This window comes from Haliotis rubra, unplaced genomic scaffold (assembly GCF_003918875.1).
Source record: "Haliotis rubra isolate DU_JTF1 unplaced genomic scaffold, ASM391887v1 Scf158, whole genome shotgun sequence".
Classification (NCBI taxonomy): domain Eukaryota; kingdom Metazoa; phylum Mollusca; class Gastropoda; order Lepetellida; family Haliotidae; genus Haliotis; species Haliotis rubra.
In genome coordinates, this window is record NW_025765536.1 from 1,767,569 (window position 1) to 1,776,991 (window position 9,423).

Below are 9,423 nucleotides of genomic sequence, written 5' to 3' on the forward strand. Positions count from 1 at the left end.
AAGTCGTGTGAAGATGTGAGATATTTCCACGACGCAAAATTTTTCCACTCCCCAAAGTCGTGAGGGAGAAATTTGATGTCATTGAAATAATTCATACAAAGACTTGATTAGAGTGCAAAACGTGACGTGCGTCATCGCGATTACTTATTGTGTTGGTATGGGTGGAGTACTGTCGTGATGTTTTTTAGGAAAATATCAAGGTAAGTCAACTGTAACCTACAAAAGAAAGCGGTTCGTTTGCACATATACTATCCATCAAAGTTTAGACTCACTAGTAAAAATTAAGTAAATTAATAAAGGCATGCTAACTTCACGAGATAAGTATTGAAATTCCCGTTATTTACTGATTAGGATTGGAAATGATCGTAGGTACTTAAAACAAGACGCCGAAAAATCGCGGTCATAAGTTTACATAACGAATAAGCAAAATGCCTTTCTGTTTACTTTAACCAAAAAAGTTCACTTCAAATGGTAGTGTAGCATTGTTGCAGAATTACGGAAATGACCTTGTTTTGTGGAAGCATGACCCATATCGAATTCATGTAAGTTGGCTGTGTAATGATATCTTGCAGGGTTTTGTAAATAATTAATCTTTGCCACAGGTACCATTAACCTTTATTTTTACTTAATTTTCACTAGTGAGTTTAAGCTTTTTGATGGGTAGTATATCTTAGATTGAAAAAATTGCGATCCGCTAGAGTGTAGCGCCAAAACACAACTTTGAGGCGAGATGACCAACTTTCGACCCCACTTTAACGTGGACGGTTGCATTTGGGTGAATATTTTCAATTTCAGCAACTGACATTCCAATCTGCGTGACTCACCAGGCTAAACCTTCCATTCATATTTACATATGTTTGTACTTCTTTTCAAACCATTTGATTTAAACAATATTTTATTTCCAAAGAAGCTATATGTACATTTAGGGTTTGAACATTGATATTACATATAAAAGGAAATAGAATCAGCAAACAGGCTAAATATAGACTGCTACATTTCTACCTTGGAATTCTGATGGTATATAATGTAAGAAGTGATGCATGCTTACAAATGTTAACAAATAAGATGTACTACTTAATGAACATATTACATATTGAAAGCGGTTAGAATCAGCTATGAATTTATAGACATAAGCAACATTCCACCCATTTCAAATTTAATAGCAATATCCTAATAAATTTGCTTAATTTGCTTGGTTCCTATTCATTACATTTCAATACATATTCCAATCAGCATGAGTGATCTCGTTATATAAAGATGTCATGGAATAGGTTCAAAGGACAGCTCCTGGAATTTATGGAATGTGCTTCTGAAAGCTCCTTCGGTATGTAGGAGCGCTCCTTGAAAAATGCTATTGTTCTCCCCTGAAATGTTATTGTTCTCCTTAGGAATGCTATTGTTCTCCTTGGGAATGCTATTGTCTGTCCGGAACTGATTACTTATATGCTACTACTCGGAACACAAAACGGCTCTCATTGGTCAATTTCCACGTGTATGTGGACAACAACAAAAGCAAACATGGCAGTAAGAGGGGCCATCGATGGTCATAATCTGTTGATTTTGGGCCAAGCGGGCACAGGCAAGACCACCTTAATGCGCCAGATCAGAGAGGAATTATTGAGGAAAGGAAAAGGAGTGAGGACTACAGCGACAACTGGGCTGGCAGCCGCTAATATCGATGGGGTTACGCTCCATCGTTTCACATGTATTTCTCTGTTATTTTTTATTATTATTATCAAGCTTATTTCCTCCATATAAATAGTGTGCGTTATATAGACATGTATACATTTGTGCCTTCAACGAGTTATGACACGTTTATATCTTTCGCTTAAAATGTCAGTCAATTTTACATTCTTCGGTATACATACGGAAAATGTACTGTCAGATGGGCAAGGCTACGCACGTGTTTTGTTTTTTCTTACATTGCATATACTCATTTTGGAACATCATGTTTTCATAACATAGAACCAAAAATCCCAAAGTTAGAATTGGGGGTACGAAGTATGAATGTATAATATTTAAAGTGTATAAAATTTCACAATGACATAATTGGCAATGCATAAGGATTTCATAACAAACATCAGCCACACATAATGCAGAGGTAACCCAAATATGTGTATATTGAAAATATTTGTTATTGTAAACACAAAACTTTCATATTAAAAAGACATCAATGTTCTGGGTTACTCCAACAAATTGATTTTGTATATGGATTAACTGTAAACTACATCTGATTGTGAATGGTTTAAATATAAATGTAGTTTAATTTTGATGTTTGTGAAAGTCTTCCAGAAATGTGGATAAATTTGTTTCACCTTAAAGAATTCATAATATTTCACAATTGTTTGCAATCACCCAATGCAATTTTTTGTGTGTGGATAAACTCTACTCTTTTTTCAACCATCATTTGTCATCTCATGTACAACAATACTAGCAATAATATTAGAACTCTTGGAGTTATGATATATTCATGACAAATTAAGAGTTTTAGAGAAATGGGAAATAAATATGTAAGTAAAGATTCTGTTTTGATAATTGTAATTGTGTAATCTATCATTATGGACAATGAAATGCATTGATAGATTACAAAAAATGTATTTGATTGTTTTATTAATTTTGAGACCACCCATAGGGTTTATCCAGGAACAAATAGGAACAAATATAATTGGGAAAACTATAAATGAAAAGATATCTTCATATCCACTATCATTCCCTGGTAAGGGGTTAGAAGGTTGGGGGACAGTAGTTTCTTATATTAGTACCATCAAAAGTATTTTTAAGATTGGATAAAGCTCAGAATAATTTTTTGTTTCCAGATTCACCAACAGTCAGGTATGTGCATGTGTCACTATAGGGGTAAGTTAATACAGGAATGATTAAGAAGTTGAAATTTAATTCATATATGACCGACTCGCTACATGAGATTGAGAATTGATATTTAACGGTTTCATTGTTGATAATGCTTGAGGTCTTTGACTAAACTTGAGTCACAAGTATTTCTATAAGTGTTTTTCAAATTTTAGAAATTGTACTATACAAGGGACAATTTAAATGATCATACATTGCCAACATGAAAGTGTCAGCATTTGATTATTCTTAAAGTCAATTTTCATAGGATATTATCTTTTTCAAGAGATTGTTAAGATGTGATTTAAAGTATATTATTATCATCATATTTCAGAAGTTAATATACCTGGACGATTTTGAATTATCTGTTTTGGTGAAATGTATTATTGAATAAAAATATCAACATTTGAACTGTTTGTGAGTGTGTGCTGTATTATACTGTGGAAACTGTATGAAATATTGAATGTTAAATCAACAATCACAATGAATTGTGATTTGAAGTCATTGGATATAACTGAAAAATGAATATGACATTTATAATCTAAAAACAAACCATGAATTTACAGAAGTTAAATATTTTCCGCTTTGCATGCTTGATATTTTTTATAAGGCTGTTAGATTTTCATGCTGTATGCATTGTGTGTACTATTTTATTGCATTTAACGCCTAAAATAATTTTACTCCAAACATATCAACTGTCAAAACAACATTCCGCAATAATCGCACACGTGGAAATTGACCAATGAATGAGAGCCGTTTTGTGTTCCGAGTCATTCCGAGATTTTCGGACAGGGTCGATGTTTACCGAAGGGCGGCCACACGTTTGTTCGGAGGGTAGTGCTGATGATGCGTATGTAGCAGGGCGTGGAGTCATCCCACAGATGACATCCTTACCTTGTCAGCTTGCTGACGGGGGTTAACCTCTTTGGTCATGTGGACAAGGCGTCCGACTTCTGATCAGAAGGTCCGTGGTTCGAATTTTATGGCCGCTACATTGGCGCCCAACGTGGGGCTGAGCACGTTCATATGAAATTTGAGCAAAATAAGTCTCAGTACTAACTATGCGGCTCGGGACGCCTCCTTCTGTTGACTGGGGAGTATGTAGCAGCGCGTGGAGTCATCCCACAGATGACGTACATCGTACCCTCGAGAGAAGCATACAACTATAATGTCGTCATGTCCGACGACGTATGATATACGTATGACAACATACCTTTGCTGTGTAAATCTTTAGTCGTGCCTGTGTTTCTAGGTATATAGGAGAATCACAAAACTTCGAAATAATTTCATCAAATGCAATATCGCCTACTCGTCTGTTTCAATCCGCCATTTGCTTTCTTTGGATCTGGGACAAAACACAGCCTGGTTCCCGGGTCTCCAGCGCTAATGCCGCGACACTAATAAGTGTCACGATTGCAGACTAGTCATTTATGATTTATTACATATATAGGTCCTATACTATACAGTCATCCCTCGCAATAACCCGGATCTCTGGGTCCATGGATGGACGGTCCACAAATTGCCAAGATATAAAGTCCGGAACGGGCGGAACTCTTACCGAACTCTTACCTAAAGTCCATATATATACAGTACAATAAGTACACCTAACTTTACTTGTAAAGAGGGGGAAACAACTATTGGTGATAGTCTATTGCAATATACTATTGCAATACTACTGCAGTAGTTTTTGTCCTTGAATTGTCTCATTTGAAGTCATTTCCGAAATGAATGTATTGTTTATATGAAATAAAAAGAAGTTGAAGTAGTGTCAGTCTCTTTTAATAATATAATTACATTTAGTGATTGACACTAAATGCGGTTATCAAAACCACTCTCTTGCATCCTTCGCATTTGCTTCTGCGTTCTCGTGTTTAGTTCCGCATTCTGTTATCTGCCATAGTTACATCACTTAGTTACCAATGACGTCATGTATTAAACGCGTGCCGATTACGTCACTTTCCGAATGTCATTCGCGCCGATCTTATCGTGCCATCAACACCATTCGATAAAATCATTCGATCTGTTCTTCATTTCGTCATGCCTGGGAAAAGGAAGGCAGCTATCAACCACCGGCTCGTGAGGACGGGGAAGGGCCCAAAGCAGCCAAAGTAGACGCCGGATGTTGCAGTCGTTACAGGCGGTAACATTTCTGAGAATGGTGAGTCCTGCAATAATTATCTTAATCCATCGCCCCCATCTGCATCGGTTGAAATTTCCGATTTCACATCCCCGGCGCCAAGAACAATTCTCAGTATTTCGGGACAGCTTGAAGCAATTCTTAAATTGCTTTCAAACCAAGGTAATCTTCAGAACCCGGTTGTCTCCCTCCCCGTCGTGTCTGACATTTCAGTCCCTCTTCCACCCTTTCGCCATTAACGTATGACGCTCAGGAAGTTGGTGCTCACGTGAAGCAGGCTACCCGTGACAAAATCTACAACGGTGAGTACGTTGATCTTTCAACCTTACTTCCTAATGTGAATTCGGGTATCGATAACCAAGCGAAAATGGAACTGATCGCCGATAGAGATGGTAGTGTCTCTCTCGTCATCCGCCAGCAATCGCAGGGTAAAGCCAATCACTCTTGGTGCATGGACATCGGCTTTCCATATCTTTATGTCGATTTACATGTCAAACCATTTTTCACCTAGTGTGTTACAGGGAATGTTGTCATACTCTGAACCCATACGCAATGCTGCCTGGCGCTTCGGCGGAGATGGATGGAGGGTGTATGATCAACAATTCCGTCACAGAATGGCAAGGATCCCACTCGTCAGTGTGGACGTGTCGACGGTGAGCTCTGGTTGCAGCACATGCTGCCACCCAAACAGATCAAGCCACGTACCAATACTAGGGTAAGTGTCTCAAAAAATAATCATCGCGAATTTCCGTTTAATATTTGTTGGGACTTCTACAAAGGGAACTGTCAACGTCAATCCTGCAAATACCCACACAAGTGCGGAAACTGTGGAGAGTCTGGTCACAACATCCAGAGCTGTTTTCGTCCCCATGCGTCCGTCGGAGCGTCAGCTGCCACCGGTGCAAATACACCCCAGCAGTATAGACGAAATGTCTCGAGCACCAACTCCGGTCAGCGTAAGTAACATGTTGGAGTCTCTTCACTCGTATTCACTGGTTAACCCTTCGGATGCACACTCATTGTATGATGGCTTTCTGCACGGTTTTAAGCTTAAGTTTCAGGGTACCCGCGTCTTTAGAATGTCCAAAAATCTGTCATCAGCGACAGACGCTGTGGGTGCGGAGGTTGTTGTTGAAAAGCTGAACACAGAGGTCACCCTAGGTAGAATGGCTGGTCCCTTTGATGATCCACCGCTTCCTGCATTACAAGTATCACCAATCGAACTCGTTCCGAAGAAAAAGACGGTGGGTCGGTCAGTAAGCTCTCTGATAATTTTCGTTTGATTCGCCATTTATCATATCCGCAGGGTGACTCTAACATTAACCAACAAGACTGTTCTGTTTCATATTCACGCTTTGACGAAGCTGTGGAGATGGTACAACAGTTGGGGAGCGGGCGCCCTCCTTGCAAAGTTTGACATCAAATCAGCGTTCCGCACCATTCCAGTCCATCCTCATGACTTCGAGTTGCTCGGTATTCAGTTTAACGGCAAGCACTATTTTGATAAATGTTTACCATTCGGATGCTCTATTTCATGCGCTATTTTCGAAAGATTCAGCACGTTTTGCAATGGTGCATTCTCCGCAATCTCCCAAATAAGCAGTTAATGCATTACCTGGATGACTTCCTCACAGGGGCGTTGCCGGTACCAGTGACTGTGATTATAATTTACAATCTTGTATGCATGTACTGAATCACTTCAATGTCCCGTGGCACCTTAGAAAACTGTTCAACCTACAACAAAAAATACTTTCCTGGGCCTTGAGCTAGACACAGTTGCCGGCCACGTTCGAATCCCACAAGACAAAATTGTTGAGACGACCGCGCAGATCAGAGGGTGGCTGAGTGCTGATCGTAGGAAGGTAACCAAACGCGAACTCCAGTCTCTTGTGGGTAAACTCAATTTCATATGTCGTGCCATTCCCATGTTACGGGCATTTTGTCGACGTCTCATCGACGAGATGTGCAAGTTATAGTCTCCATTTCACAGATGTCGGCTCACAAAGGGTATCAAGGCTGACTTGGTATTGTGGTTACAATATCTAGAACATTTTAATGGCATATCAGTTTTTCAGAGTCCTGCGTGGACGTCAAACACAGTCATGCAGCTCTTTACTGACGCAGCAGGCGGTGCAGGTTTTGGTGCTTACAACTATTAACACGGAAAACTAGACAAAGTTTTACCAATATTTTATAACGATATGCGTCATTGAAAACTGGAAATATTACAGACTAACCGACTACGTTCCTCAATCTTAAACCTGCCAAGGGTCACATTGATAACGAGCATCGGACTTAATCCGGGACCAGCATCTCTAAAGCTAACAGAACCAAGGTACATTACGTTTATCTGTCTTTACGGCTGTTTGTATTCCACGTTGGTCAAATCACGTACGTGCCACATATACCCTCGTGGCATACTCTCGACTGGCCATCGATGCTTCGGTCCAACTAAATGACATAATCTCACGTTCAAAATAACAACGTTATCGTAAGTTTTATCTGTAAACGCGATTATTCGCGATAACTAGAATAGATATATAATGCGGATGACAGTCACAAATTAGGGGGTGGCTGTCTAGTAAATTCACTCAGGTGTGTAACTTTACTTTCTTCAAGTTCGAGAAGTCTTTACCATTTCTGTTGTGTGTTAACTTTAATCTTACTGGACATCTCCTTACTACTTGTTACCCTTGGCACAACCGTTAGATGTATGTGGAACGAGGCATCCCTTAGTATGTGTCTCATATCTTCGGTATTACAGTTTAGGATTGTTTATTTAATACTGATTGACACTACACTGTTTTGTGACTATTATAGAATGTATAGAGTGTGTCGGATATTGTAACTATTGTATTACGTTGTGAATACTATGCTGTGTGTGACTGTTACAGAATGCAGATTGTATGAACCCCCACTGGGGTGATGCGTAGTGTACTGAACTATTGTTGTGTACATTGGAATATGTATCGTGATTAATGTAGTATGTGTCGTGTGTAACGAATCTACATGTGATGTTTATGTACTTTGATATCTGATTGCATTGTGAACATGTTCTAATATTTCATTGTAACCATTCTGTTATTGATTGATTATGCAAAATCGTTCAGTGGACTGCTGTGTAATAAACTCCTTGTTTATTTACTCAGGTGTTGTGTTGTGTGTGGGTTGGTACGGGCTTTAATACAACCAAGGCAAGTGGACTTGTGGGCGTTGGCCACAGCAATGGGTGCGGGAGGGCGTGACGAGGATATGACGCTGTTGGAATTGTTCCCTATTGTCTGTCCAAATTTGGGGCGAATACTGTTTAATTGCAACGATCAAGCGGTCGTTCATATCATCAATAAGCAGTCTTGCCGCGTCCCTCGTACTTGTGAGACGCTTCGTTCTATATTGCTTGCAGTACAATATCACATTCAAAGCTGTATACATTAGTACCCATGCCAATGTTATAGCTGACTCTCTGTCGAGATTTCAGTGGGACCAGTTCCGCAAATGTGCGCCAGCAGCGGACCTGACACCAACACCCCTACCGGACGGGATCTGGGACCTCTAAATCGGGTCCAGCGATTGCTACACAAGTCCATGTCGGCGAACACCTGGTCGACATACCACACGAGCTTGCAGACGTTCCACACCCTCAGACGAGCCCATGAGCTGTCACCACTTTGGCCGGCCCCGATTGATCAGGTTGTGCATTTCATTTCGTATCTGTCGGTTAACCATTACTCCAGCAGTACAGCTAAAACATACATCTCCGCACTATCATCCTTTCTTAAAAAGGTCACATGCAACGTAAAACACAACTTTGCAGATTCTGATACCTTTCGGTATGGACTTACCGAAACAAATCATCAAAAATGCAAATTCAGATTATAAAGTTGAAAAATATCGCGATGAAAAAAACCGCGCGAAATCGTAGTTCAAACGATTCACTAATTTTCCCCCAGCGTTTGGGGGGAATTCAAGTGGTTCCAACAGCTGGGCTGCGCTCATAGCACGTGCGCAGTGAAATAGGTTCGCGCAATATCTCACAGGCGCGAGCTTTATATATGTTATTACAGTAAATTAACTGTTTATATAATTTCATTTGTCTATTTCACCACACGTTCTTCTTACCGAGTCACTTTCTCAGTTCGATACTTAAAAGCAATGTCATTATTTAGCGTTGACAGAATTTCTAACTGTGATATAGATATGTCGTTGTCACAGACAAAACTCAATGTCTTGTTTTATTGACACCTGTGTGTCTGCCTGCCTGTCTGCTAATGACAATATTCAATACACAACTGCGATCACTGACCACATGCAATTTGAACTTAACACCAATCAGGCTATACACCATAAACAAAATGCATTGATTTATGGCCCGAGTTCGGTCTCTGTCACATTATGTAATTACACAGACAGGCAGGTGTGATACTTGAACACATGACATG